The 10,829-nt window shown below is 34.2% G+C and overlaps 1 long non-coding RNA gene and 1 pseudogene across 1 annotated transcript; both read right to left on the bottom strand.

Moving 5' to 3' along the window:
- Positions 1–1,045: 1,045 nt before the first annotated feature.
- LOC130469276 (uncharacterized) lies at positions 1,046–2,884 on the bottom strand. The gene is made up of 3 exons (XR_008929708.1): positions 1,998–2,884; positions 1,649–1,787; positions 1,046–1,549 (listed from the first exon to the last, which is right to left on the bottom strand). It is a non-coding gene; the product is annotated as an uncharacterized lncRNA (long non-coding RNA).
- A 2,576-nt stretch (positions 2,885–5,460) lies between these two features.
- Positions 5,461–7,147, bottom strand: LOC110784103 (heavy metal-associated isoprenylated plant protein 39-like; annotated as a pseudogene).
- Between the last annotated feature and the right edge of the window lie 3,682 nt (positions 7,148–10,829).

A 10,829-nucleotide genomic window follows, 5' to 3' on the forward strand; every position in this document is an offset into this window, starting at 1 on the left:
CACCCCTTTACACATTTCCCACTAACTACATTAAAATAATACCCAATATTAACTACTACCTATTAAATTAAATAAGTCAATTCAAGTCCCTTAAACTCTGTGCCGGTCAAATCGGGTCGAGTATTCCGGGACGGAGGGAGTAATAAATACATATGGGCAACAGAAATCCAGAATTATATAAGCTCACTAGAGCAATGCTATACTTCACGTGCAACAACAGGGTTAAGCATGGATTCTTTCCAGAATTTATCTCCTTATGTCCAGGCTTGTGTCCCTGACCTTCTAAGAGTTGGCTTAAGTTGTTTAGACAATGTGACAGATACTGATCACTGATGGATCTCTCCGTGCTTTAAGAACAAAGGTATGCTTAAACACTAGTGGATACCAAAGATGGTCGTGGGTCGGGTTGGACTTCTGGCTGAGCCCACGGGCGCAAGCCAAGCCCACTCTGTCTTGGGCCGGACCGAAAAGTTTAAAACAGGGCTCGGGCCCGGTCCAAGCCCACGGGACGGGCCGTCGTGCCTAAGCCTAATTTTGCTAGATTTAGCGTGCTTAGTGTCTAGTAATAAATAATTAAAATAGATTTATCGTTGAAGTTGCTATTTGGTCGTGTCAATGACAAATCGGGTTATCAACAGATCGGGTAAATCGAGTAGCGGGTTGTCATAGGTCGGATCAATAACAGGTTTCATCGAGTTACAATCTGTTTCGCGTTGACATTGGGTCGAGTATCGAATTGGGTTCGGGTCATTGTTTTGTCGGGTCAGTTCGATTATCGGTCATCTTCGGATCGACTGTAGGGTGTTATAACATCGAGTTAAAATCGGTTATCGATTTTTTCGGGTCGGGTTTCGGGTTACTTTACCACAATTTTGGGTCATGGTCGGCCACGGATTCGATCGGTTCAGATCAGGTTTTCGGGTCGGGTCAGTTTTTGACAGCTCTAACTTGTGTGATATATTAGAATGTCACAAAATCTTATATAGGATTTCATAACATAAATTATATCTATGATATGATCTGAGATGTTAGCTAGGTCCACAATCCGATATAAATAAAGGTCCAAAATAAAACAATACAATACAAAGTACTTTTTTCATAGTATTAATAAAAGTTGACAATTATTAATAAAAGTTGACAATAAATAAAAAAAAAAGGCCGTAAACAACATATGTTTAAGTACTATGTATCATTTATGCTCCAAACGTATAATTTTCTTAACTTGACTATAAATCATATACGCCTTCTGTTGTTGAAGATCTTGTATCTTCTCGTGCGGTTTATCTTTTCCTACATTTATCTCTTTTATAAAACATTTTGGAAATGAACTCAAAAGGGATACTAGTTTCTTCGTTGAAAAATTGTTATTATAAACACTTAGCAAAAGTATCCCGTCTTCTTCGACATTTATCATCTTGAATTCAAGATACGGTCCAGGTTCATAGAAATTAAGAATAAGACGGGAATGTTCCTCGCTTGCACCAAAAAAGTTTACACCAAACGAGACATCCCATCCTATAACTCTAGCTCGCAAAGTAATTTCAATCCCCTATGAACAAAAAAAATAAAGTAAAAATTAAAAATTTGAGGTTAAGAAATCAGAATGAAACGTTAAGCCTAAATCAAATCAAAATAGATTACATCTAACCTTAGAACAGTAGAACACCACATCTTGTCTCGAAAATTTTGATATGTCCATGTGGTGTCCTATAATTTCCTATTTCGAGTCATTGAAAATAGTAGGAATGCCACCGTGCTCACTAGGGACATTCATAACAGGTATATACCTTCAACATAAAAAACACACATGAAAAATCACTATTGTTTTAAATTACGAAATGTTAAAAAAAAAAATTACACATGAAAAATCACTATTGTTTTAAATTACGAAATGTTAATATATGATTAAAGCCTTACGCGCGATACATAGTCTAAAAAGTAAATATTGAGAATACATCTCTTTCGTAATAAAGTCAAATTTGAAAATGTAGACTCACTTGAAAATCTCTCGATATGCAAAACAAGAATATACAAAAGGATTGCCTTTCCGGATGCTGCTAGGGATGCTAGAGTCGCCAATATAGAGCTTTACAAACAAAAACACACACATTATCAGTTATTAAGCAGTACTCCGTAATAAGAATATGAAAAGTCATACGTACAGATTTTCAAGCTTATTTTTATTAACCTAAAATCAAATGTACGACGAAGTATGGAGTACTCCGTAATACTCATTCCGCTCCGAAATACTCGCACTGTTTTGACCTTTTGCACTATTCTCATAATTCAATTTGACCCTATTTATTTTTTAGTATATGAAAAAAAATGATAGTATATAATATATCTTTTCAAAATATTAATATTTTATAAGTTTTTATATTAATATTTTATAAGTTTTACCATCGTCATGGAAAAAAACGTGTTCGCGGTAACGGTCGCGATGTTGCGGAAAACGCTCATAATGGTTAAATAGAACGGATCGCGGTTTCGCGGCGTGATGTCATTTTTTTAGCGGCTCATATTTTTTATATTTATATCATAATAATGTCAAAACTATTATAAATTCTCTATATAGAACATTTTAAAAGACGGCTAAATAATCATTATATAATTAAATAAACAGGCTCAAAAACTAGTTACATAACATAATTAAATAACAATAGCTAAAAAAGTTACTACTCCCGTATGTCAAAAAGTTAATTAAACAAGTAAGATAAAGTATGTCAAAAAAAAGCTACAAATAAGTAAAATTGTCAAAACAAAAAAAGATAAGAGAGTGAGAGACAGCTGGATTTCCTTGCCTATGAAGACAAAGAGTCTGTTTTTAACTACTCCTACTATATCATCTCTTTAATTTTCAGTTTTTCACCTTCATCTTCCTCGGCAAAATCCATATTTCTCTTTTCCCCATAAACTCAAATTCTGATCTAATACAGAGTACATCCTTAAACCCAAATTCTGATGTAGTTTTGGATAAACTAAAGCAGAGACTAGCAAAGTAAAAAAAAACAGCAACATACCCTATAATTATACAAATTACAAAAAGTTTTTATTGAATTCAAGTTATAAGCCTTAATTGTGATAGGTTCTTGAAGATGTCAGGGGAAAACCAAAAAATAATGCTCCGTACATCCTTAAACCCAAATTCTGATCTCTTTTCCTCTTTATTTAATCTGTTGCAGTTTTAGATGAACTAAAGCAGTATAACTTTAGAGGCTAGCAAGGTAAAAGAAAACAACAAAAGACCTATAATTATGCAAACTACAAAAAGTTTTTATTGAATTCAAATTATAAGCTTTAATTGTGATAGGTTCTTGAAGATGTCAGGGGAAAACCAAAAAATAATGCTCCTCTCCTCTGTTTTGTTCAGTTTAATAATAATAAAAAAAATCGATAATCTTTGTTTGTATTATTATTTCCAAGTTTAACCAAGATTTTTTTTGATAATCTTTTTTCAGTTTAATAAAAATTAAACTAATAATAATAATAATTAAAAAAAAACTATATATATAAGATTCGGAATGCCTCCCAAAGACACTTCTTTTGGGTCTTCGAAGTATCGGTAAGATCGACAAACCTAAAAATAGACGAAACCCCGAATGAATCCGAAAAATTCAGACGTTGAACGACCTTCTCTAACAATTGAACCCAACAACAACAAATTGATAAAAAGGGCGACTTATTGTCACACCAGTCTTTTAGCTTAACATAGCACAATGGTTGACATTTATTGTCCACACCTATGAGACTAAACCCTAATCCCGATTTTCGATCGAACAACCCTTGAACTTCAAATTCTTCTCTCCATTTGATTGTTGACACTATTTTTCGCATTGTAGAAATAAGGTTGAAATTTTCCGACTCCAAAAACTTGAGTAAAACACCATTAGATTTTTCATTATCATGTAAAATATTAATTCCCCATATTAGAATAACATCTTTACCTTGGTAATATACTTGAATACCCACCCTCAAATTTTCGACACCCTTTTTTGGGTTTAGTTTACATAGTTGTTGGCCAAAGGTGTATAATTTGTTTTTTGAGGGGAGGTTAGAGGTGATCATGGTTTTGGATTTAATTCAATAAGCTACAAAATAATATATTTTAATGAGATTGGTTTATGGAACAATCATATATATATACACGAGTAAATTACTAATCCTATGGTATTTCAATTTCTACTTACTTTAGGATAAGTCTCTTATCTCAATTTGTCACTTTAATTGTTTTATTTATTTATTTAATTAAGTATCCTTGTGTCACATTAATTTTGAGAATTGAGAATGTGTTCACGCAATGTGACCCTCTTACCTACCAGAGACGGATTTTCTAGGGGCCATCTTGGGCTTGGCCCCCATAAGCCCAAAAGGTTTAGTAATATAAAGTCCAAAGCCCAACAAATTAAAACCAAAAAACCAGCATTTAAAACCCTTCTAATCTCCTCCAACTCTGACAAAGCTAACTTCCTAGCGGGCCCACTTCAACATTTTTGTTTCCTTTTGTTTTTAGTTATATATAAGTGTCTACGGTCAAAAATCGACCCGATCTGAATCCGAAAATATGTCTTGAATAAGATTTTGTGACCCGTAATTCGATTATATCCGAATCCGAGCAACCCGAAAAGTAATGGGTCAAAATACAACCGAACACCTTTTTCACCCGACCAATTGAAAATCATTGTATTTATAAATATAATTTCGAAATCTTATTTTTCATTAGCCGAAAACATTATATTTCCTATGCGGCGCTCTATTATTGGATTAGTGTTTGACTTGGCCAAAATTTTATTTTAGATTAGTGTTTAATTTTGGATTAAATTTTGTTTTAGATTTATTTTTAATTTATTAGAGTATTTGATTTTGGATGGAGTTGACATATTATTAATTAATTAATTAAAAAACTAATTATCTACGTGGCATTTGATTTTTTTAATTCAAAAATAAATTAGAAATCTTATTGTTCATTGGCTGAAATCATTAGATTTCCTACGTGGCGATTTATAATTCTGCAAATATTTCTCTTTTATATATTATACTACCTCCGTTCCTTAATGTTATTTACGCTTTGGAATATGTGTCCAATGTATGAAAACTTTGACCGGAGATTTGTTATATACATCAAAATGTTATCATGTAAGAACTTGTTAGATTGATCTCGTTATATATTTTCAAAATATAAAAAAAAATTAAGTTTTTCACATACGAAAATGGATATATAAGTGGCTAAATATTGCATTGGAGTCCGTGTAAATAGTAAGCGTAAAGAACATTAAGGAACGAAGGTAGTATATATATTGTAAATATTGTAAGGAAAATAATGGAAAATCTTTCAAGTTCTTAAACCTCATATGAAGTACTTTGTAAATTGTCTTGTACTTCTGGGCGATTTTTTTAATGTAAAACCGATTGTAATTTGTGTATGATACGTAATATTTGCTTATGTTGTTATGAACTACGTAGTTGAAGCTTAATTTGATTTTTTTTCTACACCTCAACTGATATGGGGAGTACTCACAAAGTGACCTAATATCAAAATATTCGTCATTAAACTTTTGATTAACTAATCAACAATTTCCCTAAAAAAAAAACTAATCAACAAATAACACACGAATTTGGATCTTCTTCCATGCTTTCAGCATGATAGTGAATATAATGAGGAGGATTATAGAAGCCTGTTAGCCCACCCACTTGGGCCTGATTTTTGGACTCGTTTTTCTTGCTTTGATCCTTCTTGGACTCCTTTTGGGCCTCATCTTTCTTGGGCTCTTCTTTCTTGGGCTCATCTTTTTTCTTTTCAGGCTCCTTAACAGCCCAACTGAGACAATTTCTGTGTTATAGACTTTCCTCAATTTGCTCACTATTGCTACTGGATCTATATCTCCTGTTAGTGTCAATTTCTTCTCTTTCATGTCCATTGAGATTGAATCAAGCCCTGTAAATTCAATAATACTAGCTTGTTACATTCGGATAATGAGTCTTTGGATTCGAGGCACATTAAAGGTAGGACTGTCAAAAATTGACCCGATCCAACCGATTTCTAACAAATATTAAAGTGACCAGAAAAAGAAAATTCACACATCAATCCGCATAAGCATTATGGTCTTATACAACTACATTATCCGATTGTACCCGAACCGATTATACCTGACCCATAACCAACCGATGACCCAATTTGACACCCATAATTAGTACTTTAAAATGTACTTCAATATGAATAGGCCTTGTCTGATTCAACTGAATTTGACTAAAAAAAACTTATCTATGTTAAACATATTTGAACTGGACTTCTTAAACTTATACTATCCCCGTTTTTATTAAGTTCTTTACGCTTTGAAAAATGTGTCAAACAATCAAAATTTTGACCATAAATTTTCAATATTATATCTACCAAAAATTACCATGAGATATCTTGTTAGATTCGCCTCAAAATGTATTTTATAAAATATCAATTTTTTATAATTTTTTGTCATACATAAATGGATATATTTACGGGTCAAACATTATACTGGAATCCGTGCAAATAGTAAGTGTAAAGATCTTTTTGAAACAGAAATAATATTAACTTATCTGAACTAGTAAGTTAAAATATGTTGAAACAAACAGATCGTATCCTTAATATCTTAAAAAAAATGAATTAAAAAATGAAAGAAAACAAAAAGAGCAAATAGAAATACCAGAAATACTAGAAGCCATCTTCATTGCCTTTTTCTTACACTTCTCATCATGTACATCCAATCTCAACACCACTTTCTGTAAGGGGAAAAAACAGAAGAATAACAAAACCAAACAGATCAGATTATTAATCAAATGAAAAATGTAAAGATTATTCGAGTAATTAATAAAAAAAGTACTAATATAATACAATCTAAACTTATATTTAGTAATCACTTTGATAGTGTAATTTGAACGAGTACTAAATTAAAACAAAAGGGAAAATAAGTGGAAATGTTGTCTTACCTTCATTTTTGTTTAGAGAGTTATTTAGATTTCTGACTTGAAAATGTTCTTCTTTTCCTGGGAAAATAACTAAAACAGAGAGGAGAAGATTAAAAGAGATGAAGAGTTTCAAGTAGGAATGTGAGTGTGAGAATTACTTGGAATATGTATTATTTATTTGGAAATTTGTAGTCAATATTGGTGGGTCAAAAGTCAACCGACCTACTGATTGAAATTAAAACTTTCAAAAAACGTACAAGTTATAACAAATTCTACAGTACAAAAAACTATACAAGTGTGACATTGTAAATATAGTACTCCGTACTGATTTGTAAAGATGGTTGTGAACTACTATACAAGTGTGACATTGTAAATATAGTACTCCGTACTGATTTGTAAAGATGGTGACGAGCCGTGTTTCGTGCCGAGTCAGCGTGTCTTGGAACTAAGTAGGCCCGTCCCACAAAATATGTGGTGTATTATGTCAAAATTTACAAAAGGGCGGCCCAAACATAGCCCAAATACACGTGCCTTTCTGTTGTGTCGTGTTTACGTGTCATGATTAAGCTTACTTTCACTCAATTTCTTGTGCTTTGTCACATTGCATATCATATATGTCGTGTCGTCTCTTCTCTTGTTATGTTTTTTTCAAAAAAATGTGCGGCTTAGGCACAACTCACAACTTTGTTCCATATACGACTGTGTTTTTTTTCTGTGGTCGTGCAGTGTGATTGTCATGCTTTTTTGGTGTTGGGTCGTGGGCCTCGTGGCGTGCCTCAGGCGACCAACCAACAAGCCGGCCAACCAAGTGACAATGTGACATTTTTTTATTTATTTTTTAATGGAAATGTGACATCTCTATTGCATTGTACTACTAGTGCAACAGTGTACATGTAATGTATACTTCAAGAATCAAGAAATTTGGTCAATTAATCATGAGAAAGTCTTATTCTATACTAGATATATCATTGAAATGGTATACTAATATTCTGCATTTTTATTTAGTACTAAACCACATACTCCGTAGTTTGGTACAAGAAATGTAGTTGTATTTTTTCATGTGATACCAAACAACATACTTCGTAGTTTGGTAACGTGGTTTCATATTTATTTGGTTCTGAACAACATAGTTTTTTTTTTTTTGAGGGAAAAGTTAGGCTAGGCATATTATTTCAGATCAAAATCGACCAAAGTAGAGCAGTATCAAGTTTGCTTGCCAACCAGAGCAGTATCGTCACAAAGGAATCCTTTGGAGCAGCTATGATTAGAGCATTGAACTCGCTATTCAGCCAGACCTCCTTAGCAATATCGCATTCGAACAACACATGGACAATAGACCCAACTTCAATTCCACAGCAGCAGCACAACTCATCAGATGCAATGTGTCTTCGAAACAACTCTTCCTTTAAGGCCATACTTCCCTTACACGCTTGCCACACAAAATGGGATAACTTCGGTGGACCACCCAAACTCCAAACAATGCGCCATATCTCCTTGTCATGGCTTGCTAAGCTCGCATCGACATCTTGGAGATGTCCCATACGCCCCAGCCAATACCCGAACTTAACATTGTACTCCCCGTTCTTTGATGGCCACCAGAACAGCTTGTCGCTTGGCAAAGACATAGACAAGGGTAGTTGTAGTATACGACTTGCATCTTCTGGTGTGAACATATCTCTGATAAAGTCATACCTCTATACTCCATAATCATCGTCGATCAAATCAGCAACCATGAGTGAGGGATCATAATTCGGGCCATGAGATGGGGCTGCTGTCGAAGGTTTCCCAGGAAGCCAAGAGTCCAACCAAACCCGCACCAACCTACCATTCCCCACTCTCCATTTTAGACCCTCCAACAGAAGCTCTTTTGAGCCCCAGAGGCTTCGCCATGAGTAACTGAGATCATAGCCCTATAAGCTTCCAAAATAGACCCATGTTTGAAGTAACGAGCCTTTAACACCGAGAGCAGCAAAGGGTTGGTATTGGAATAAAGGCGCCATATTTGTTTGGCCAGCAAAGCCTGATTGAACACCCTCAAATCCCTAAACCCTCCCCCCCCCCCCCCCCATTGATTTAGGTTTACAAAGAGACTCCCAGCTATGCCAATGCATCTTCCTTGTAGTCCCATAAGAACTCCACCAAAACCGAGCAAGCATAGAGTGAATTTCCTCCAACAAACCATCCGAAATTTTAAAGATGCTCATCATGTATGTTGGGATTGCTTGTGCCACTGCTTTCGACAATATTTCCTTTCCAAGCCTCGATAACAATTTCTCCTTCCACCCTTGAAGCTTCTTCCATATTCACTCCTTGATACTTGCAAACACCACCTTCTTCGATTTTCCAATGATTTTTGGCAAGCCCAAATATTTCTCATGTTGTACTACCTCTTATACCCCCAGAATATCCACAATCTCCTTCCTTCGATCTGCAAATACACATTTGCTAAAGACTACATCGGTTTTATTTAGGTTGACACTTTGTCCAGATGCTCTCTCATATTTGCCGATAATTTCAGCTATCAAGGAGCATTCACTAACCATAGCTTTTGCGAATAAAATGCTATCATCTGCGAAAAATAAATGAGATATTATGGGGGCTCCATTACAAATCTTGGCCCCATGGATCCTTCTCTCAGCAGCAGCCCGTGAAATAAGCATTGAAAAAGCATCTGCAACAAACATAAATAAATACGGAGAAATCGGGTCCCCTTGACGGAGGCCGCGAGAAGGAGATACTCAGCCGGAGATTCTCCCATTGATTTTGAATCTGAACAACATAGTTTAGTACTCACAAGTCAGTGATAAATGTTATTTTTCGTAGGGCAGACTCAATTTATTACTTGAACTTACCATTTAGCCCTTGATTTACCAATTGAAATTACTATTTTACCCTTAGTATACCATTTTAATGGTATACCCATTATAGATTCAGAAAACCTCATTGATCTTTGGGATTATAGTTTTTTTTCACTCATATATTTTCTCAATAACTCTATGCATCAATTTACTATGCCGTATTCCGTAATTTTTATCCCCTAAAACTAAAAATTAAGCCAAAAAAACATGCTTTTAGGCTACTACCAATAGAATTTAAACCGAAACAAACACTAATAAAATCAAATTTTAAGATCCGATCTATCCTGAATTATTATGGTGTTTTTTTTAGTCAATTAGGAAATTTTAATCGAATTCTCAGTTGGTGGTTTGCTGGACTGCCGGTGGCTACGTACAATATTTAATGGAGCTCGTCAGCTCGTGTCGTCATTCATGTGACCACGACTTTTAAGCCAATGCTATTACACTTTAGAAGCATCAAATTTTAATAATCTTGTTTTGTTAAGTTTTTGAACTTCTTAACTGAGATTCAAGAATCAAACTTGCAATTATAGTAACAATGCGGCGTTGATTTAGTGGATAAAACAAATCTGCTATTTATAGGGATGACAATCACATTCGAATCCGAATCCGAATCCGAATCGAGTCCGACCCGATTCGAAGGAAAAAATTCTACCTGAATCCGAGAAAAAATAAGTTTGAATTCAAATCCGATTAAAAATATTCGAATCCGAATGGATATGGATCGGATATGGAGTCTGCAGAGACTCCGACACGAATTCGAGTCAGGACTCGAGTATAAATCCGAGTACAAATCCCACCCGAAATTATTTCAAAGTGTATTATTTTTCGTACATAATTTTTTTTTTTTAAGTGAAGTTCTCAATTTAATCAATATATTTAATTAAAGCGTGTATATTTCTAATTTATTATAAACTCGTTCAATTTTGGTAAAGTTAACACATGATTATGGACATGGATGCAATTTGGATTTGGATATAGATGCAATTTAGATTTGGATATGGATTCGGATTTGGATATGGATGCAATTTTGGA

Source organism: Spinacia oleracea, chromosome 3, assembly GCF_020520425.1.
Source record: "Spinacia oleracea cultivar Varoflay chromosome 3, BTI_SOV_V1, whole genome shotgun sequence".
Classification (NCBI taxonomy): domain Eukaryota; kingdom Viridiplantae; phylum Streptophyta; class Magnoliopsida; order Caryophyllales; family Amaranthaceae; genus Spinacia; species Spinacia oleracea.